The following is a 24,763-nucleotide window of genomic DNA, read 5'->3' as shown; positions in this document are numbered from 1 at the left end:
ATGGGTCGCTTGGCCCGGCAGCTGCATCTGCCGCTTGCTGTTTGTACTATATTACTGTGGAGCTCTGTGGGTACGTGCTTTCTTGAGTTTTTTATTCATTTTGGATGAAAATGACTACGTTTTCATACTTAATAAATCAATCTGTCAATATCAAATATAATTTTCTGACCGTTTGAGTGACCCTTTCACAACATCAACTTCATTCACTGTTAAACAAAATCAAAAAATGTATAATTTTCTGACAAGACATTTGTTCATTTCAGTAACCCTAGGAAACATCATAAGTAAAATAATATGGAAAAGTTATAATAGCCTACAGTAGGCTAATGTGCCCTATTTCTTCGGATATTTTTAGAAGTGTTCTACAAATGAAACATGCATGTTATGTAACTAATCTGATGTCATACAGGTGCGCAGCAGGTCACCAGAATAACACCCAACTATGGCAGTGTCAATGGTGGGACGAGGTTGACCATTGAGGGGGGAGGTATTAAAAACAATGTGCTAGCATATGAATTAACTGCTTTTATTTTAGGTCAACCAAAAAAAATAAATAAATTAAAAGTATTTCCTGCAGTAAACTTATTAAAATTTGGCTACTAAATACTATGTTTTTGAATCTTACCATAATAAATAATAAAATAAGCTATGCTACTAGGGATGTCCCGATAAAGTTTTTTTGCCCTCGAGTCCGAGTCATTTGATTTTGAGTATCTGCCGATACCGAGTCCCGATCCGATACTTCTATAATACATAAAAAAGAAAAAAGAAGAGCGAAAAAACAGATCCAGGATGTTCCTTATGTCATGCCGCACACATTGCTGTTTCTGTGTGTAGTCAAAAGGGTCTAACTCTGTGCCAGCACATAACTAGATGTGTTAAAAAATAATGAGAATATAGTATATATGTTCAGGGGTAAAATTGGGGTTTGTTTTGTGGGGATGCTCTGTTAGGAGGGAGGGTTGGAGGGGTAACATGTTTTATCCTGATGACAGCAAAGCCACTGGTGTGTTTCAATGACATTTTGGACCTCTGATAGGATTTTATAAGTTTCAGCTTTAAAGCTGTGCCACAGGTTGACCCACACTTTAAAACCTGAACTTTAAATTATGCACATCTATGAGTCTGACACTCTATATGCATTTGTTGCACATGTCAATCACTAGTTAGGTCGTAATTGATTTGTATAATCAAAATCCAGTTATCTAGTTAACATATTGTAATAAGATGATTGACATGGCTATACATACTTTAATACTTTGTTTCGAGTTAGGTCGTAATTGATTTGTATAATCAAAATCCAGTTATCTAGTTAACATATTGTAATAAGATGATTGACATGGCTATACATACTTTAATACTTTGTTTCTAGACTTTTATTACGTTTTTTCGAGGTGTGCAACATTCTTACCTCTCTCTCTATCTCTCATCTCTACAATGTGTAATGTGATCCTCCTGCGCGAAATCGCGTTCTTGAGGTTCTGAGTGAGACACGAGCTGCGTACTGGTGTAGATAAACTGAGCACATAGTGACAACGATCGACGCGTCTTTTAAATGAGCGGTAAAAACCCGGTTTCGTCGTGGATGATCTGATGCACGAGTGCATTATTCGCGTCAGTTCGCACGCACCAGCGCAGCGCGTACACTGGCGCGGAGCAGAGCGAGACCTTCAGCCAGTGGCCGTTTCTCAATGTCAAGGAAGGATCCTCGGAAGCTAGAATTTCTACGTCCGTCGAAGGACTGTTCCAATGTCGAGGATCCTCGAAATTTCAGCCAAGGACTGAGTCCTTCGTTTGAGAAATATCCCATATACAGGAAAGGATGCAAATTTGTATCCTTCGCGCTCTTCACGCGCTGAAATCACCCACAATCCTATGCGCGCAGCACCGAAAGCACACCTTTTAATCACGCAATGACGTAATGACGTGTATTTGCTAGCCTGTTCCATTTAACGTGTTCTCCGAATGCTTAAAAGGAGCCTCGCCTAGCCTCTGAAGGAAGTGACTTTTAAGGACTAGTCCTGCCAAGGAAGCATCCTTGACTTTGAGAAACGGCTTATGTATCCGAGTCCTGATCGGAAAGTAACGTCCGATTCCGATCGAGTCTGAAAACACGTGATCGGGGCCGATTTCCGATCACGTGATCGGATCGGGACATCCCTATATGCTACAATACTTGCAAGTTTATCAATTCACTGTAGTTCTACAGAATAGCTTTGGTTAATTGTCCTCAGGTTTTGCTCAAGCCAGTCAGTTCAGTTTAAATGCAGACGACCCAAACGTTGGCAACAGTGTGACTCTGGTGTCTCAGACGAGATCGATTCCCTGTGATGTCGAAAAAGACTCCAGTCACTCTACAAAGATCATGTGCTATACAAGGCAAGAATTAACTAGTTCAAAATATGTTAACTATTATTATTATTTATAGTATAAGTATATTTCATTTTCTGAAACTGATAAATGTACAGTAGGGTGAAACATTGGGTTATGTGAAATGAAAAAGTTTTAAAGTTAATTCAATGTACACAGAAGAATTCTATAAAAAAGCAAAACTGCAAAATGTCAATTATGTGTCCTAAACAAATCATTGGATTGTCTTTTTCAGAGCTCTGCCAGAAGATAACTATGATATAAGAGTCACTGTGGATGGTCTGCCGATTCCTTCGAGTCAGATTTGTAGTAACTGGTGGAACAATTATTATTGCAGATTCTATGTAAGTCAACAAGCCTTCAATAAACTGTTTACCACAAAAAACCTTTTAAAATATTACAAAGTACTTATAAATACATGTTGTGCTTTTACAGAGTAGATCATACTACACACCCACCATTGAAAGTCTAAGCCCACTGTCAGGTCTCCCAGGTAAGAGTCTAATTTTAGTTAGTTTACTTCAGAAATAATTATTGTATGCCCTGATTGGACCTTTATAGTTTAAGTTAACTTTTTTATAATGTCACTGAATAGGGACTGTGGTGACAATTCGAGGAAGAATTATTACCGATGTGTATGGAAGCAGTACAGACATAACTTCAAATGGTCGCAATATAAGATTTGTGAGGTCTGTAAAGATCTAATAAACAGTAAAAAATTATATGAACTATAATTATGATATTAAAAATATTTGTTAACATACAACCGCTTGATAGTTTAATTTAAATACTGTTTTTATTTTGTTTTCTTTAAACAGGGCATATATGGGTGGTATGTCTTGTGAACTACTGAAACCTAATTCAAATGAAAAGTAAGTGTAAAATATCTATTAATGAAAGTTTGAAAAAGTTTGTTGAAAGTTTTGCATAAATGGCCTTTCATTTCTTAGATATGGCCTGAAATTGGACTATCCTGGGAGTGAATGGGGATTCATGAGTTGTAAAATGACAGGAACTTATGTTGGTGAGGAATTTTTATTTAAATAGAATATTTAATAAAATATAATAAAAAATTTTGTTGAAAATAAAACTGTTTGCTATCTTTGTCTTTAGGTCATCACAATCTCAGTTACATTCTGGATGATATATATGGGAGGTCAGAGGAGTTTAATTTAACTTTACACCAAATTTAAACTGCTTCTAAATTTTATGTTTTGAAAGTGACACAACACAATTTATTTTCTAGGAGTCTGCCAAACTTCGGGCTTTTCAGTGTCTCAGCCCTGAACAAGCTTGCGATGTTTCAAACATATGCAGGTACAGAATAACATTCATTCTTATAACACAAACTGTTACGTTTTTTTAAATCTTGGCTTGTTGTTGATTAAAAGTGTGCCTGTCTTTCAGAGGTGACAGGAGTTTCTCCATCTGTTGGCAGTGTTTTGGGCGGCACATCATTGACCATTCAGGGACGCTACTTTGATGAGACTGATAGTAAAGCAGTGGTTTTAGTAGGAGGTAAACCTGATATGTCAGTGGTGAATGTATATACAGAGTTCAAAAGTCTGAGCATACAATAAAAATCTGGGATTTAGTATTTAATTTAACCCTGAAAGTTAACTTGAGGATTAAAATAAAATACGCTTTATGAAAATACACTTTGAAACATTATTAAAATCAAGATGCATTATAGGGCTTTATTAAAAATTATCAAAAATTTGATGTAACAATTCACAACAAATACAGTAATTCTCATTATTTGCTTTGTTATCTTTAGGTCACAAGTGTCAAATTCAGAGCTTATCTGATCAGAAAATAGTCTGCATGACTCCTGGTTATGAAATGACAAACATGACAGTGTTTCCAGGTGAGAACTTAAGATCTGATCTCTGTATGGTGATATCACATTACTGTCAAATCTCTACAGTCTAATGTCACACTTCATACCTAAAGAGCATTCACAAAAAGTGTAAACTGATAACACTTTAAATTTGATTTTATTAACATTAGTTGCATTAGCTAACATGAAATAACAATAAATGAATAATACTCCTACAGCAAGTATTAGTCTTAATTCATAATTTGAATACATTTTTAAATCAAAAGTCTGTTACACTGTTAAGTAAGGAATAATTGATGACGGGCCATTGAATGATAAAAATGCACACCCGAGGTGGTAATGCGGCACGACACGAAGTGGAGCGCCGTTACACTGCGGGTGTGCATTATTTTCTTATAAAAAAACATTGCTCTGGTGCCTATTTTTTGGACATTTGACAAGTTAGGTGTGCGGTTATCAAAAAAAAAAGGCATAATCATGGAACATTTCTCAATCAGAATACAGCATTCAATATACCCGTGGTATAACATTAGTTAATGCACAAGGAACTTACATTGCTTTGTTAGCATTAACAAAGCAAGAAATTATTGACGACGGGTCGTACAATTATGTAAGCAATAAGGTACGAGAGGCTGTGCTGTATCGACGCGAAGCGGAGTGCCTGCAACCCCTTCAGCCGTTACTTATTCATGATACAGAACTTGCCTCAAGTACCTTATTGCTTTTATAAAACGGTTACCACACAATGTTAAAGTAAAAAAAAATATTAGTGCAACTTTCATGAAGTTAAATCAATAAAAAGCGTTCCTTCCAGTAGAAAAACCAATACGTGTGGTTGCTAAGGGTGTTGCTAAGGGCGCAGTGAAAAACAGAACCGTTGGGTGAAGCGGTCATAGCCATAGATATGTATAAGGGCTAGATGTCTTACCGCCGAGTCCCTAACGGCATCACCTGGCGGCCATCTTACCACAGGGCGCTCGCTCACTCGTAGCATTGAGATTAATGGTGCAGGTACTTTTAAATGACCATAACTTGCTCAATTTTCTACCGATTTTCAAACGGTTTGGTTTTTTACAAACGTTATTAACGTGGCTATAATTCTGGATGCTTTAACATGTTTCATGAATTTTTTATTTATTTTTAGTATAGGTATGCAGTGTCATAGGTACATCTTTGACGTTTATAACAAACCAAACCGTTTGAAAATCGGTAAAAAATTAAACAAGTTATGGTCATTTAAAAGTACCTGCATCATTAAAACTCAATGCTACGAGTGAGCGAGCGCCCTGTGGTAAGATGGCTGCCAAAATGCAGACGTTCCACTCAATTGGCCAGCAGCGCGGACGAGACATCTAGCCTTTATACATATCTATGGTCATAGCCGTGTTTTATTGTGAATAAAGCACACCTATTGACCAATCAGAATCAAGGACAGGAACTAACCGTTTTATAATTGAAAATAATGCACACCCGAGGTGGTCATGCCTTTACAGATGCATGTTATTAAATCCATTTACTAGTGTTACTAGTGTTAGTAAAAACATTCACTCCACACACATTTCATGTTATAATGCTATGTCGTACTGTATTTTAAATCACACATTTAAAATACATGTTCTATAAAGATTGTAAATATTAGGATAAGGGTTAAAGCACTGATCTATATAAATGACTGGATTGCACATAGAACGCTTACGGTAACAGGGTGAGGTGAAGCCAGCACAGAGTTTGAGTGGTCATCTTGGTATACCCAACCAGCAGAGGGCGTCATTGACTTTCTTTCAAAATTATGATCTAAATTCGTTTAGATAACATAATTACAGAACCAGCTAATTATTGCATGCACATACAGTACAAAGCATGATTATTTATGTAGATTTCAGAATGAGTTTGTCATTAATACTATGCTGCGGTCTTTCTGCTGATCTGATAATAAAGATAATTTCATGGCACAACAGACTGTAATAATGTTTTGTTATATTCCAACAAATCATGCATTGTTTTGCATGCATTGTTTTATGTTTTAATAGAGAATGTAAAAATATAAATAACTCATTTTTGAAAATTTGCTAAAATTGCCAGCACAGGTCACAAATGATGCAGCAGCAAACAGAAATGGAGAAAGAAAAGGGTCCTCTGAGTGGAAAATTCATATACAAAACAATGACTTGATGGTTTTGTTGTAAACAGGCTGGTGTAAACATACATTTGCATAAAACATATATAGATGTATATATAATTACTGTATTAAAAACCTGAAGGTGTTAAATTAGGATAAATTTAGAACAAATAAAAATGTGAGATTAATTTGCGATTAATCGCGGGTTAACTCATGAAATCATACGATTAATCTAGATTAAATATTTTAATCTATTGACAGCCCTAGTTTTAACTGATAAATTATTGACTACAGGGAGATTTTAAATAAATAACATGCTTGAGAAATACTATTTTTGACAAATTATGTTCAAACTTTTGTGTTTGCAGGCAGCAGAGGATTAAAAATGGAGATGTGGAATAAAAGTAATCCCAGTAATCTAACAGACGTTTTGACCTATAATGCCAGCATGCCGGGTTATTCTGTACAGTGGGTGGATTCATTGTCCTATATGGGGGCTGCTGAAATGAATAACTTTGTGGCTCGACTGAGTGGTTTCTTTGTTCCGACGGAAACAGACAACTACTATTTTATAATCAAAGGAAACTCTATAAACCAGCTGTACTTCAGTCAGACAGGTCTTCCAAAAGATAAAGTATGTGAATCACAGTAAAAACAAGGAAATATGTCATAATAAGTAGTAATTAGTAATCATTGTATATTTGTAATATAATCGTGTTATACAAACATATTATAGCATTTTAATTAAAATTCATATCATTTTATATTTTATTTCAGGTCAGGATTGCAAATCAGCCTCAAAACACATACAATTTCTCTTATTTTGGTTTCCCGACGTTGGAGGTCATGCGCTTAGAGAAGGGAAAACCGTAAGTTTGTTTTTTTGCTATAAGATTATGACAGATAATCTGCTGAAATTCAGTCAAATTTAACACAAAAAGGCTTAAAATGTAAACATTCACAGGATAAGATGTTATTGCTTTTTATTCATCATTTATTATAAAATGCCCTGCTGTCTCCACTGTGCTGCAGATACTACATTGAGGTTCTAGTGAACAAGTCTTATTATCAAGCTTCAGTTGACGTGGGCTTTTTCAAAGAGATAAGCCCTTTCACGGCACAACAGACAACAGAAGCTGTAAATGAGAGACAGAAGATAAACGCAAACTATGATGTATTATCTGAAAAACAGGTAAGTGGGCATGCAGAAGTATTTTTGGTAAAGTTTCAAGATAAGATAGAAGGAAGTTGATAGTGTTTGGAAATGCATAACTGTCTCTGCACTTTTAACATATGTAAAGGACATTTTTAGAAAAAAATATGAATGACTATATTACCTTTTGTTTAATTCTTTTATAGGTGGTTAGTTTTAAGGGGTGGGCACCAGTACGTGCCGTCCAAGAGGTGCAGACTATCAGAATCAACAGTGACTGCTTTTCAACAAACTTCTGTGACAACACATATTACTTCCTGGGATATGGAGATCATAAAACAGGTGCATTACTGTACCTCACTAAAGTATTAGAAATTGAGTTGTTATTATTATTATAATTGTCATGATTTTGATCTAGTCTCAAGATCAAAAACTGTACAGTATACTTACCTAATCTTTGTACTCCAAACGTTTGCATTCACCATCTTCACCTTTAAGACAAATCTTTATGTTTGTTTATTTGTTGTGTTGCTTATGGATACTGTTTGCATATTGCAGGGCCGATTCCAGTCAGTGCATCAGCGCTGGTATTACAGAACGCTCTTAATGATTTGTGGACGATTAAGCCAGACACTGTTACAGTCACAAAGCAAGTACTGAGGACAGAGGCACTTTACAATGTGACATTCAACTCAAACAAAGGTAAAAGGCTTCATACACATAAGCTTGTCACTTAAGTTTTTAAATCCTTAGGGGCTAATCACACCAAAAGCATTTTAAATGCTTGGAAACGCAAGGCGCAACACACTGCCTTTTTTTAAAAGAGCAGTGTGGCGCGGCTTTTATATTGCTAGGCAACCACCGAGTCAGGTGTCTTGTCAATCAAATGTTGAAGCGTGAGCGCTTTTTTGTTGTTAACTGTCATATTAGCAGAAACTTTGAAAAGAGGGCGCTTGCTCTGACCTTGTTTGAGAGGTGCACAAACACGCAGGAGAGAGTGTGAGTGAGTGAAGTCCGGTTTTTCAGACGCATTCTTTTTTTTGAGTGCGCTTGGCGCGCGTGTACACTGTAAAAAAAATAATTTGCTGCCTTAAAATTTTTTGTTAAATCAACTCAGATTTACAAGTCATGTCAACAGAGTGAATTGTCACAAATTATAAAATATAGTTGAGAAAAGTCAACTTAATTTTATAAGTTATAACAACTCACCTGTAGTTATAACAACTCATCTCTAGTCAAGATAAATAATAGTAAGTTGAAATGACTTGTAAATCCGAGTTGATTCAACAAAAAAATTTAAGGCAGCAAAGTATTTTTCTAAAAGGAAAAATGATCTACAAATCATGTTTATTAAAGTCATTGTTCTAACAATGAATTGTCTATTAATAATCATTCCCCTATTCATCCTCTATTGCAAGAAATAAAAATCTATTTTATGCAAAACTCATCTCAGTTTATTGGATAAAAGTAAGTTTCATATGAATATGATGCTTTTTTAAGTAAAACAAAATGTGTCAAAATTTGACACAAGTTAGGCCTACCTTACATTATTTGACAATATACATGATCTAAGTATAAAATGAAGATAAAGATTTTATTTTTCCATCTGCTTTCCCTGCACTTGATAAATCTTGCTTGTGTATTGTACTGTATATCAGTGGTTTCCAAGCTTTTTCAACCAACAGGTAATCTCAAGACCCACCATTTTTAAAGAAAATAGAAATATAGGAGAAAACACAAACACATTTGTTCCCTTTGAGTAGTTTACTTACTTTACTTACGTATGATGCCAGATCTTGCCGATTAAAAAACAGCTAACAAAATATCCCATGATAAACCAATACAAATTTAAATGCTTTACCTCAAAGACCAAAATATTGGGACCTGCACCTTCCCACTTTAAGCCATGACCAGTTAGGAACAACAACAGTGTGTAAAAAAAAAAAAAAAGATGTGGACATGGCAACACTGCCTGCACAGCTCTCTGTTAAGTAGCTTCACAAATACATACAACACACAACGCCAAGACGTTTATTAAAATGAAGAACATAATGCTGAAATATTATGAATGGTTACCAGGTGAGACACAGACCGTTGCTATACTGTAGTTACCTCTGTGTCAATCATATTTTCGGGAGTGAGCTTTGTTCTGTAGAGACATTAGGGGATTCACTTCCACATTTAAATGCGGTTATCACTCTCAAAACTTTGAAGTGTGTACTAAGTGATTTACATTATTAAGCACAGGAGCGTCATGCACCAATTTTTTTTTAAGGGGGCACAGTGTGCACAGCTCACAGAAATTTGTGCATACACAGACTTCAAACTAAATATATTATAGAGCTTTCAGTCTTTTCCATGGCACCTACATTTCTAACAATCTGACCGCGCCTGCCTTCATGCAAAAAACTCCAAAATAAAAGCGTTGACTAACTTTTATATCAAATACTATTCAATCGAAATAATGACATATTGGCATATTTACATCTGAAACGGCATGTTTTGTTTATTTACGTTTTGTTTAATGACTTGTTTAATTGTGTCATTAATGCATTTTGCACAACAACTACATTATACTATGAAATTAATCTAATTCTATCCATAAAGTATATAAACAACACAAATGACATAAGCTATAGCCACGTGATTGATTTTAAAGAGTAACTAAACCCTAAACCAACTTTTTTTGGTTAATGATCTGTAAGAATGATGCTTTATTAGTGCTGTTCATTAATTTTAGTCAGTTTTTTGACATTTGGATATAAAGGGCCCTATTTTAACGATCTAAGCGCATTGTCTAAAGCGCACAGCGCAACGTCTAAATGGGCGTGTCCGAATCCACTTTTGCTAATTTAACGACCGGAAAAATGGTTTTGCGCCGAGCGCATGGTCGAAAAGGGTTGGTACAATTTTTTAAATGAGAAATGGGAGTATTTCGGGCGTAACGTGCAATAAACCAATGAGAGTCTCAGCTCTCATCCCCTTTAAAAGCCTGTTGCGCTGGCGCTATATCTAATCCCTATTTAGATGACGGACTTTGTAAACTGAAAAACTAAGTGGAGGAAGAAGATCCCCAGTTTAAGATTAATGTTAAATAATTGTGTTGTTTTCACTTGTATTGAAATAATTTTTTGGATTAAAACATTTAAAACCCGTTTTCTTTTAGTCATGGAAGTAAAAAAGCAGGCTTATAGTTGCTTTAAATGTATGGCTATCCATTATCATCAAAAAATTATTTACAAGTATGTAAGAAAAGGTTTGTACTCTAAAAATACTTTATTTGTAACAAACAGGAGATAAAGAATTTAAAAACGGCTCTCCTTTCAGCACTTGGACAGCGTCACGAGATTTTTTAAGCATTACTTAAAAGTGTTTCTTATCTCACCATATCCACAGTTACAGAGTCATCATATACAATAAATCCGTGAGGTAGCATTTAAAAAAACATTTAAAAACAGATGCATTTGTTTAAAGCAAAGCATTTATTTACTTACCAGGCTGCAGGTGAAGCAGCTCTTTGTGCCTTCTAACGTCTCATAATTAGTCCTCATTTATGTCCAATAGACTCAATAATAATCTTTTACATTCAATCCTTTAATCTTTCATATTTAAAAGCATTTTTGTGCTGCTGCGCATTCATGTATGTGTTAAGCAAACCCGCGTATTCGTCCCGTTTAGGCGCATATTACTAATGCGCTCTTTAAATAACAAAAAATATATATTGCGCCATTGACTTTAGACTTTAGAGCAGGTTTTTGTTGGTCAATGGCGTAGTCTATTTTAGTTGCCTCAAAATAGCAATGCGCCAACAATGCGCCTGAACACACCTCGTTTTCAGACCAGAACGCCCATGGGCGCAAAAGGGGGCGCAAATGCATTTGCTATTTAAACAACGCCGCGCTAAACGTGAAAATTATAATTGCGAAGGGTGGAAAATAGCAAATGACACTTGCATCGCGCATTGCGCTGCATTGCGCCGGGTGTAAGATAGAGCCCAAAGTGTTTCAATACTACAATATATGGTGAAAAACATCTGAGTGCTGCCCTCTTCAGGTTGAACGTTTGCTACTGCAGTTTAATTTTCCTATTGGATGTTGGGTCCAAAAAATGACTCGTGACGTAAGCAGGTTCAAGCTCACCACGCCCTTGTTACGATCTCACCACACACTTGGTACGAGCTCCCCTCTATCTCCGTTGGGATCTGCCCACTTTTCTTGCTTTTTTTCAAATATTGCCAGTGGGTGGAGTCAGGATCTGACCACGGGTTTAGTTACGCTTTAATGTTCAATAATGATTTAAAAAAAAAAAAAAAAAAATTATATATTATTAGAGGAACGGATTTTTGCATAAAATTTTACCTCATATGTGAGCATGTGTGATTCCGCGTTGTGCCAAGAAGATGAATCTAGAAATCTCTACTAATATAAAGTCAAGATGGTCACATTTTAAAGAGTCATGAAACCCTAAACCAAAATTTCTGAGATTTTAACAGAGGTATGTGTGTTGAACACCACTGAAGACAATGTTAGCATCTGTTAGATTTAATAGTAGGGGGGAAATGGTTAAATTTTAGTTTTTATACGCTATTTTCGTCTTCCGGGTTTAAAATCTTCATCCTGTGCAGAGCACGATAGTACTTTGATGACTCATCGGTGTCTCATAATTATTAATGAGACTGAGTTTTTTATCCAGTCGATATGCATGGGCTACTGGTGATGAGAGTTCCCCCCCTCCCCTCTCCTCTCCCCTGCAGTACCACACCCACTCCCCTCCCCCCTTCTCACAGCCACCACACCCATTTCAGTTCCATTTTTCAAAAAGATTGTGAGCTAGACTTGAGCTGAAAGAGGGGGGTTTCATGACCCTTTAAACCATACATTTTCTACACATAGTAGGTTAACTGCACATTACCGTACTGGGATTTGGAAATGTTGTGAGCGTTTCTTACACGTTTTAATTCCTCAGATAGCCAAATGCAGCAGCAACAGCAATGCTGCGCTGACTGCAGCGCCTGCCGCCAGAATGTAACATGATCAAAACACTATCAAAATGCAAAAATCTCTGAAAAGTGACAAAGATGCAGCACAGAATTGATAATATTGTGCATTTTAAACAGATTAAAAGAAAGTAACAGATTAATGGACACTTCTTTGTTTTTGAGGTTGCATGCAAAATCTATTTGGCTCAAAAAACCGTTTGAATGGGCATGATGCCTCTAGCATCACGATTCTTCTGAATAATCTGTCTGTGAGAATCAGTACCAGATCTATACACAATTTTACTATAATATGTAACAGTATTTTTGCATTCATAACAGTTCATTACATTGTTGTGACAGGCACTGGGTTGCCCACACATTTTCTCGAAAAATATAAACGAATATTCTCAAATGGTTTCTGTCTTGTAATTGTCCCAATTTCAGGGGACTTTGAGGATCTTCGCTATTGGACCGTGGGGCCAGATGTTAACATCACAGTTACTGAGCGAGTAAAAGGAAAGGCTAGTCTGGAGAGTTTCACACTGATGTGGGGTGGAGTCCCATCTCCTCCACTGACTTTGAATGCATCCGAGACTGAGGTGTTTGTTTGACTGTCTAATAAAATATTAGTCCAAATATGTCCAATCCTGCTCCTGGAAAAATGTACCTTACTGTCTGAAAAAAAGGTCAAAATATGTACACTCAGCTGTTACTTGGGTGGTACCCTTTCAAAAAGTACAGGTTTGTCCCTATACAGTTCATATTAGTAGCTCAAAGATATTGGTACCAAATGAACACATATCTGTACCTAATGGTAAATATAAGGAGCTTTAAAAGGCTATTGCCCAGTGACAGTTTGGGTACATACTGTACTGTATTTTGACTCTTTTTTTTCTAACAGTGTATGCATGACATAGTAGAGTATGAGTATGGACACCTTTGGTAAGCAAAACGTGTTACGCTCTTTTCATGTCTTTTAACAATTTTGTTTTATGATTAAAGGTGCTGGCTGCACTAAATGTGACGGTCACAGCTAAATGTCCATCACAGATTCCAACCACTGAAAACTTTAATGTGAAATTTTTCAGAGATTATGAGGACGGCAGAGCAGTAAGTAGTTTGTATTGATAACTCAATGAGTTTAATCATAATAATCATCATTTACTTCAGCCAAACTATCAAAAGTACATAAAGCTTTCTCTTATAGTTGTCAGGATACCTGGTCACAGATTCTGAAGCTTTCTGTGGCCGTTGGTCTCTAAGGAACCCAGGGATTATATTTTACTACTATGACTATACAGCATCTGGCGATGGAAACTACAACCCAATCCCACTACAGACGTACAATACTGTAAGCATCACCAAACATCTCAGTTGTCCTCGGGATGAAAATGAAGTTCCACAGGGTAAAAACGAAATCTTTTTTTATTGAAATGTGTAAAATCTGTTTGTTTTGTAGCTCTGCATGGCCTACAAAGGCCGTTTGATGAATACACTTGGAGTGTACTTCAGTTACCAGAACAGTGCAGATGTTATCTACAGAAATATACAAATCTCTGTGCAGTTTGACTCAACGGATGAGTATGTTATGAGTATCTTATATCATTTAAATGACGAATTTGTTTTCTGCTATTAAAAATACACTGAATCCACATCAAAGTCATTTTGAGCTTTTAAATAATGTTGTTTTGGTCAATCTCAGGTGGAATTACAAGTGTGTGGATCTCCTGGATTCTCTTCAGCAAACATACAATGGCTCTAACCACAGACTCATATGGCTGAGTTTGTATGGAGAGAGCGCTAACTCTGTTTACTACGTAGATACTGTTCACATTGGACGTGCAGCGACTGCTTTAGATGCTAATGGTACTTAGAAATACTTTTGGTTTCATTTTGAGTGCCAATTTTAAGCACATTACTGTAAACAAATGTATGTTGGAAATATATCCCGGTTTATACACAAACTGAATAAAATCTGTATTAAATTCTGTACAATTATTTATTTCACTTCCTCTATGTTCAGTTATATTGCAGAGAAGAAGGCCACCTGCTCTCGCCCGCTCAGGATATTTCTTCTCAAGCTTTGCTGTACGCAAACAAGCAAATGCTTCACAAGTCAGCTATGAGATCACAGCATCACCATACAACTGTGGCTTTGGTTTACCGCTGTTTGAAATCGGCTTTTTACACGTGAGATAATAATTAAACTAAAAATGTTCAAAGACTTTCTTTCTAAAAAGCATCCATGCAATGAACATTGTTATAGCATTTAGTAAATTTAGTATGTTAATTTTATATTTACTACTGTATTACATATTTGAAATGAAACATTATATGTGTTAAGAAAGGAATAATTGATAATTATTCGGTTATCATGCACACTCGAGGTGGTAATACCGCCACGTTGATGACAAGCTATTGAAAGCTTGCAATTAATATTTATATATTATTTTTTCTTCTGTATTTATGTCTCAACTAGTTCTATATTATCAGGAATTAAGCAGAAACAAAATGATCAAGCATGTACTCATTTTCTTCTCCTTGTAATGATCCTATTCATTTAAATTTATTTATTTTGCGCCAACACATATATTTATGCTTTATTTTATTTAAACTTGGCGCAGTGATATGAAACTGTAATGCGGCCGACAGACCTGGAACTACAGTACTTCATAAATGTGTGTTTACTGAACAATAATGCACACCCTTTAGTCAACCGTAGTTATTGCACAATTAGCTTAAATTCATTTAAACATGTTATTAGTAATTAAAAATAACTAAAATAAAGTGGTCCACAGAAACAATCTCAATATAGTACATACTATAACTGTATTCTTTTATGGACAGACAGTTTTAAGTCATAATTCATTGCCAGTATTGTAATTCACTACCTCTGTAATTTATGAGCCATCATGAATGCTTAAACAACGATTATGGCTATCTCTCAGAAATGTCCTACCTCAGAAAAGTTTGTGCATTCCTAGGTCAACATTTTTGTTGCTCCAGGAACAATGTTCCTGGTCAGATAATTCCAAGAATTCCTACAGCATTCCTATCAATGCATTATTTCCTGTTTCTGCTTATCTCATGTTAATCTTGAGTATAAAGTAGTTTTCCATCCTTCATATATCCAAAGAATCTTTAGTTTTATCAGATTTTAAAAAGCCAAATCACAGATTCTTTCCAAATAAACCCGATCCCCTCGGACGGTGTACCGCGGACCGAGGGAGTCACGAGCAAGCAACACAAAACATTACCCCACGAGTCATTTACATTATATGCAGTTAACGTGGTGGTTGACAATAAAATACAGACATCTAATACACACACAACTCCACGTCTACCCCAGATAAACAAAGTATATCTATTGTTTCCATAATGCTGGTTCTTTGGGAATTTCACTAAATTTTACTCACAAACACAACACTTCTTTGGTGATGTTGATTTCCGAAACTTGTACGAAACCTGGCGAAGTGCATTCAGCACAGAAATACTCAGTCACATGTCAAACTGCTTTTTTGAAACTTTTGCATATTTAGCATGAGGAATCCAACTCTTAAAACAGTGTTTATAAATCAGAATACTTTAACCCCCCCTCTTCAAATTAAAACTTGATTTCCTTATGTTTCCCAGAAATATGCCTTGCTCAGCAAAATCAGGATGTGTGTTTATTTGTAAAATGGATAACTGCATATCTGTCCATAGCACATAAGTATTCCAAATACAGCATTCTCAAACTTAAATTTTGTCTTATAGAAACTGCCAAACAGCACAGAGGATCTACTGATTCAACGCCAGGAGAATGCCACAGTCACCATTTCCCGTCTTCAGAAAGCCAGCCCCCCTCTTACTGGAACCTTTGATGTTGCAATATTTGGTCAACACATAAAGGGTAAACATGCCGACCATGAGTTTGTTAACTAAATTAACATAATTTCTTATACTTGCACTACAAATTGTTATAAATACTGTTGGCTCTGATGTTTGATCCTGAAATGAAATAGCAGTGAATTGGATTTTCTTCTTTGCATAAACCACAACCTTCATAAGATTTTTTTTATATTTTATATGTGGTGTTTGTACCTCAGGTCTGCCAGTAAACATCAGTGCTGTGGACCTTAAGTTTGCTCTACAGGGGATTCCAGAGCTCGGTCAACTAGATGTGCAGAAATATGGAAGTTGTACGGGATACGGCTGGGACATCCAGTGGCTCACCGTCCCTGGCAATCAACCACTGTTAGAGGCAAGAGACAATAAACTCATAAACACCAAAGCAGAATTAAAAATTTGTCAATTTCTATTAAAGTACCTGTAAAAAATAATCTTAGTTTTCTCTCATGAGAATAAGGAAATAATAATTCTAATCCACATCTGCATCTCTTTTAGACTTTACATCAACATAAATCTTATGAGTTTTCCCAGATTCCACTTTGTAATCCACGAGTTATACATTAAAATAGGCATTTCTTGAGATGTGCTTTACACATTAATTTTATAATTTTAAATTAATATTTGATATGTTAACCAGATTAATTCTTCTGCTGTAATCGGCGTGAATCCTTCTGTGACGACTAGCGAGGTTCAGCGAGGAGGACTCCTCAAACCGATAATTATGGGAGACTATCTGCGCCTCCCAACAGATAAACCACAGGTGCATTTCTCACACATGACATTATTTGATTGTTCAACATACATTAATTAGTCTTATAAAGGTGTGTCCTTCTGGCAACTCTTACATGCTGTTTTTCTTGTTACCCGAGCATGTAGATTTCAATAGTGTGACAAAGGCCTGATAGAAAAGTTATGGTTAGCAGCCATATCAGCCATATCATATGGTTAGCAGCCATATCACCCTGTAGCCCAAGACAGCTTGCCCACTGAAGCCAAGCCGTTGAGCCTGGTCAGTATTTGGATGGGAGACCACCTGGGAAAATCGGGTTGCTGCTGGAAGAGGTGTTAGTGAGACCAGCAGGGGGTGCTCACCCTGTGGTCTGTGTGGGTTCTAAAACCCCAGTATAGTGATGGGGACACTATACTGTCACAAAAAATCACCGTTCTTCGGATGAGACATTAAACCGAGGTCCTGACTCCTTGTGGTCATTAAAAATCCCAGGATGTCATTCGAAAAAGAGTAGGGGTGTGCCCTGGCATCCTGTCCAAACTTGCCCATTGGCCTACTAATCATCCCCATATATACTAATTGGCGATATCACTCTGTCTCCTCTCCACTAATAAGCTGGTGTGTGGTTGGCGTTCTGGCACAATATGGCTGCTGTCGCATCATCCAGGTGGATGCTGCACATTGGTGGTGGTTGAGGAGATTCCCCATTCATATGTAAAGCGCTTTGAGGTCTGCAGAAAAAGCACTATATAAATGTAACAAATTATTATAATTATTATAATAAATCTGAGTACGCATTGTTTTTCATGTCTGGAGAACTATGGCTCAAGTAAAGCACAAACGATTTGTGTTTGATTATGTGAATGCCACTGTTAAAGTAGTATATAAAAGAGTATATCTAAAATAAAAATTTAGACTTTATTTACTCACCTTTGTATTATTCCAAGGCATTATGACCAGTGGCAGCTTGTGACTGCTCTTCCAAGGGATATTCAAAATATTCATACCATTTATGATAAAAGAGACACTCACATTCACAACATACATGCAAGACACTCCCTTAATAGTAAACTCCGATTACCGAGTTTCTGGCAAACACAAGCGTCTCTTTTATCATAAACCCTTTAGACGCGTCTACAGCAGGCACTTATTTTGACAGAGACACGATGCACATAGATTCATTCGACACGCCAAACACATATTTTGAACTTACGAACCACACACATGACGGGCTACATACATGTTGTGACGAACTTCGCATCATGCACGCTTTAAAAAAAAGAAGTCACCGGCCGCCACTGCTTATGACTACAATTTTTACTTCTGCTAAAGACAAAATGTTTAGTATATTGGGCTTTTTTTTCTTCTAATAAAAACTGTTCGGCGAAGTCAAATGACACTGCAACTTTTTATATAGTCTTAAATTTTGTGTTTTACTAAAAAACTAGCCTTGGACATTTTTCTTGACAGACTTGATCATCATTTACTTTCATGTTATATACAGTAGCAGATTGAATGTTTTATGATAAAAAAAACTTGTGATTGTCATGTGGTTTTTGAAAAACATGAGGGTAGGGAAATACCTGAATGTTTTCTTACTGTAAGTGATACTGCATGCTTGTATGAGGAAAATACCAAAGTGGTTATTTACTGTAAATCTTACCTTGGAAATCTTTCTGGACAGTCTTGGTCACCATTTGGCAGATTTAATCTTCTCAACAATTTGTGTTCCTTAACGGAAGGGTAGTGACGCTGGTGTTTTTTTTTTTTTTTTTTTTTTAACATGAGGGTAGGGAAATATCACAATGCTCACTTACTGTAAGTGATACTGCATGTGTGTATGAGGAAAATACCAAAGTGGTTATTTACTGTAAATCCTACCTTGGAAATCTTCCTTGGCCTTGGTTACCATTTGGCAGATTGAATCTTCTCAACAATTTGTGTTCCTTAATGGAAGAATAGTGACGCTGTTTCTGAGAGTAGAGAAATACCACAATGTTTACAAGTGCTGTAAAAAAGCAGCATGCAAAATCCTTAAAATATTTGTTGATATGACAAAAATGCCGCATATTTAGACAGCAGAGACGAAACAATGATTCTAGAATTACAAAAATACAATAAGATGTAAATTTTTATTTAAGATCAAAGAAAAAAATATTTGAAAACATACACTGAAAAATGCAGCGTGAAGTTATAACAACTTGGTTTTGCAAATCAATTCAATCTACTATTTTAAGTTTTGGCTTAAAAATGACATAACTAATAAATTCAAGTTGAAATTGTTTAGCTTAATTTTTTCAAGTTAAAGTAACAAAAAATATGTTTTGATTTGACAAAAATTCTGCAAATTAGAGTTATGTGCATGTTTATGTCCATTTTATCTATAAGGTGGAGGTTTTCATCAATGGCATCCCATCATGGTGTTCTGGTGACTGTGGTTTCACCTGGACTGAATCTAAGACACCAACAGTGACAGGAATTTCTCCTACAAAAGGTGCAATAATTAATAAAATAACATGTATGTAATCTGTTTTGTTTCAATAGTGTTTCATGTTGACTTGCATTTTTAGGTTCCAGTGGCTTATCAACTCTTCTGAACATAACTGGATCTGGATTTGATGGTGGGAACGTCACTGTAAAGACTGGTGATGTGGAATGTTCTGTCCAAGAGATCACCAGTAAGTCAAAACTCAACAAGATGCATTCTGAAGTGTTTTTTGTCCTTTTAGTCTATGCATGTTCACTCTTAAGAGCATGAATATGGTAGTGTAATAGATTAGGACTTTAATAGAAAGTGATTTTAAGTCATTTTAAGCACTATTTAATAAGAAATCTGATTTGAACATGTAATTTTGTCATTTGTTTGTGTTACAGACAGCTATATAACCTGTAGAGTTGGCCCAGCAAGTGCTGGTATGCAACCAGTGTCACTGAGTTTCTCTGCCCTGGGCAATGCCCGATACCAGAACAACATCAGTTTTAACTTTACACACCTGTTAGGAGTGACCTCCATAAACCCTGCCATAGGAAGTGAATCAGGTATAACAATAATAATCTCAGCAAAATTGCTAGAAGTGCATTTTTTTGTGAAATTGTCTATTGTTGGATTTTTTTACTTACATTTAGATATTGTATTAAAATGATCTTTTTGGCTTCACAGGAGGGGCGATTCTGACTGTGTTTGGTTATGGATTCAGTATTAATACATCAGTCACCATTGGCACTCATTCATGTAATGTCACTGAAGCAGAGTTTAGCCAGATGAGATGCATAGTTCCTGCTGTAAGTCAAGGGTTGCTTTTACTTAAATCATTCATTGTGAATTTATTTTTTTAGAAACACACATTTAAATGTGTGTGTTATGGGGCGATTATCAGATTTCTGTGGTCTTGTTTGTCACATATGAATCAGGGGTCAGCAGGTGTACAGACTGTAACAGTGACCATGGGAGAGATAACAGCATCTTTAAGCAACTCATTCACATACAACAACACTCTGATGGCCACCATCACTGCTGTCAGCCCGCAAACTACAACAGTATTTGGTAAAGCTTGTTTTATTATTACATGAATCCTTATTTGTTGTTCTCACATAAAAACACATAAAAAAGTATTCCCCAAAATCTTTTTTTAAAATAAATGTGTAAAGTTTTCAGCCATACAGTATATTTCCCTCTTTTAAGAAAGTTTTCAAGTAGTTTTATTAAGAATTAGCCAATGAACTGACTCCTAGACTCCTAAATATGCTTTTGCAATACAACATCATCTTGTTGGTTTCCTATAGCTTGTCAATTTATTAATATTACAAAAAATGTATAAGCCCAACAATATGTAAAAATATACACAGGATTTAGAAAACATATATATGAAAAAAATCATTACCTAACCTCCTTATCTTCACCTCCAGTAATTACAGTAAGTGCTCTAAACTCTTTTATTATTTTTTAATTAATTTTCTACTATATTGTTTTTTTTTTGTAAAGGTCTCAGAGTTCTCACCATCTTGGGCAGAAATTTTGAGGTGCAGGTCAATGGCAGCTCTGTTCTGATTGGTGAGACCGAGTGTGAATTGTTGCAGTGGACCAATAAAAACATCACCTGCATGTTACCCACACTGGGCCCAGCTGTATATGACATCCGTGTGAGAGTCGGGAACCAGGGCTACGCCTTAATCAGGTCTCATATCACTCACTGTAATGAATAACAGCAGAATTTAAACTCTTACAGCACTTATACAGTATGTTAGCATTTCTACAGTTTATGAAGTTCATTGTTTCTATAAAACTATGGGAGAATATTTTGCTTCATGATTTGTACATTTCTTCTGAAAATTTAATTAAAAGTAAAGGCACTATTCTTCAATACAGTTGTTGAATTTAAAGCATACAGTTGAGAGTGATTAAATGGTTTTGTGTTTTTGCAGTGCTGGTGTTAGTAGCACCATAGAGTATGTTCTGAAGGTGACAGGCTTCTCTCCACCGCTGGGCTCCTTGTATGGAGGAACCACCATCAACATCACCGGCTCTGGGTTCAGCTCAGTCCCAACAGACAACAATGTGACTCTGGGTAAGACACGAGAACAGGACAAAATAATTTTTTTTGAACGATTCACTTATTTTCATGAATGTTTTGACTCATGCATTTCACACAGGAGATGCGCAATGTCAAATAACAGATGCTTCAGAACATCAGCTGAAGTGTGTAACACAGCCTACAGACAAAATATATACAGTGACAAACCAAGGTGTCCACCCCGGTAAGATCTATTTAATTTCACAAATATCAGATTAATACATCGGTCGCAGTAACACAGTGACTGTCAAGATTTGTCACATTGAAAATGAATATAAGTTTAAAGGTACTTGCTAATAAAGTAGCAGGGTATACCACAGCCCGCCATGCACACTTCTGTGAAATCCAGTGTAATAATCTGAGATTAGGAGCACCTAAATTTGATTTCCCTTTATTTAAATTTTTGACTTAGTAATAGCCTCAGTATTAAAGATGTCAATGTTATATTTTAACAAAATGGTCTTTATATCATGTAGAATGATTTCATGTAAAAAAAACAGTAAATCACAAGCAGGGTCACATACCTGCATGTAGTAAAATGTGTTTGCATGTGTAAAGATTTGACTACATGCAGTACCTTAAATCATCCTTTGTGTGTTTAGTGTATGGTCAAGGTTACGCCTGGAGTCCCTCTGCACTTATAGTCTCAGTGGGAGATACAGTGGTTTGGCGCTGGAAAGCTCCGGCTTTTGTTTCTGATGTGGGCTACAGGGTCTTCAGTGTGTCCAGTCCCAGCAGTACTGATTATGATGGCATTGTCTTCAATAGTGGAGACACCAAAACCGCCAGAGGTACAAAAAATATATCACCACTTATCTTACAATCTATTTTAAATATGGTTTAGCCAAAGTTCGGTATAAAGTGCTACTGGTAATTAGTTCCACCAGGAGAATATAATTTGGTCAAAACCCTAAATCCTATGATAAGTAATATTTAAATCAATTTGCAAGATAATTCACACATATAGGGGCGGTTTATTGGACAGGGATTAGACTAGTCCTAGACTAACATAAATGTAAGAGCTGTCCAAACAGAAAACAACTTGCACTGACATACAGTATTGTTCAAAATAATAGCAGTACAATGTGACTAACCAGAATAATCAAGGTTTTTGGTATATTTTTTATTGCTACGTGGCAAACAAGTTACCAGTAGGTTCAGTAGATTCTCAGAAAACAAATGAGACCCAGCATTCATGATATGCACGCTCTTAAGGCTGTGCAATTGGGCAATTAGTTGAATTAGTTGAAAGGGGTGTGTTCAAAAAAATAGCAGTTTGTGGCATTCAATCACTGAGGTCATAAATTTTGTGAAGAAACAGGTGTGAATCAGGTGGCCCCTATTTAAGGATGAAGCCAACACTTGTTGAACATGCATTTGAAAGCTGAGGAAAATGGGTCGTTCAAGACATTGTTTAGAAGAACAGCGTACTTTGATTAAAAAGTTGATTGGAGAGGGGAAAACCTATAAAGAGGTGCAAAAAATGATAGGCTGTTCAGCTAAAATGATCTCCAATGCCTTAAAATGAAGAGCAAAACCAGAGAGATGTGGAAGAAAATGGAAGACAACCATCAAAATGGATAGAAGAATAACCAGAATGGCAAAGGCTCAGCCAATGATCACCTCCAGGATGATCAAAGACAGTCTGGAGTTACCTGTAAGTACTGTGACAGTTAGAAGACGTCTGTGTGAAGCTAATCTATTTTCAAGAATCCCCCGCAAAGTCCCTCTGTTAAAAAAAAGGCATGTGCAGAAGAGGTTACAATTTGCCAAAGAACAGATCAACTGGCCTAAAGAGAAATGGAGGAACATTTTGTGGACTGATGAGAGTAAAATTGTTCTTTTTGGGTCCAAGGGCCACAGGCAGTTTGTGAGACGACCCCCAAACTCTGAATTCAAGCCACAGTACACAGTGAAGACAGTGAAGCATGGAGCATGATATGGGCATGTTTCACCTACCATGGTGTTGGGCCTATTTATCGCATACCAGGGATCATGGATCAGTTTGCATATGTTAAAATACTTGAAGAGGTCATGTTGCCCTATGCTGAAGAGGACATGCCCTTGAAATGGTTGTTTCAACAAGACAATGACCCAAAACACACTAGTAAACGGGCAAAGTCTTGGTTCCAAACCAACAAAATTAATGTCATGGAGTGGCCAGCCCAATCTCCAGACCTTAATCCAATTGAGAACTTGTGGGGTGATATCAAAAATGCTGTTTCTGAAGCAAAACCAAGAAATGTGAATGAATTGTTAAAGAATCATGGAGTGGAATAACAGCTGAGAGGTGCCACAAGTTGGTTGACTCCATGGCACACAGATGTCAAGCAGTTTTAAAAAACTGTGGTCATACAACTAAATATTAGTTTAGTGATTCACAGGATTGCTAAATCCCAGAAAAAAAAATGTTTGTACAAAATAGTTTTGAGTTTGTACAGTCAAAGGTAGACACTGCTATTTTTTTGAACACACCCCTTTCAACTAATTGCTCAATTGCACAGCCTTAAGAGCGTGCATATCATGAATGCTGGGTCTTGTTTGTTTTCTGAGAATCTACTGAACCTACTGGTAACTTGTTTGCCACGTAGCAATAAAAAATATCCTAAAAACCTTGATTATTCTGGTTAGTCACATTGTACTGCTATTATTTTGAACAATACTGTATCTTAAAATACATCAGTGCCCTTTGTTTTTCCTTAAAAATGCATGCCAGTAATGTTTTTAGTAAGGCATGTTTGTTAAAACCAGTTATATTTCCTAATTAAAATAAGGCCAAGTCCATGCTTAAGCTAAAAAAATTGATTTAATGATTTAATGAAATTAAATCAATCAAAAGATGCGTTTAACCCTGAAAATACAAAGGAATCATAATTATGGGAATCAGTTTAATATATATGCTGCTTGTAAATAGTTGTGCACAATAAACAGACTGTTTACAGTGAAGCAATAAAGGTGACAATCATTGAATTTATAAAATACTATTTGTGGTAAATTACCGCATTCCAGTAAAGGAAATAAAGAGGACAATAAGTGTTGGTGACCAAATGTCAGTTTGTTTGAAGAGGGGGGAAATCTGACACTACTTTTCTTTGTGTGTCTGTGTTTTAC

At 36.1% G+C, this 24,763-nt stretch overlaps 1 pseudogene; it reads left to right on the top strand.

The window, feature by feature from the left end:
* Positions 1 to 24,763, top strand: part of LOC135773542 (fibrocystin-L-like) — a 51,996-nt pseudogene continuing 27,233 nt past the window's right edge.

Source organism: Paramisgurnus dabryanus, chromosome 19 (assembly GCF_030506205.2).
Source record: "Paramisgurnus dabryanus chromosome 19, PD_genome_1.1, whole genome shotgun sequence".
Lineage (NCBI taxonomy): Eukaryota > Metazoa > Chordata > Actinopteri > Cypriniformes > Cobitidae > Paramisgurnus > Paramisgurnus dabryanus.
This window is presented reverse-complemented; position numbering and strand designations above follow the sequence as displayed.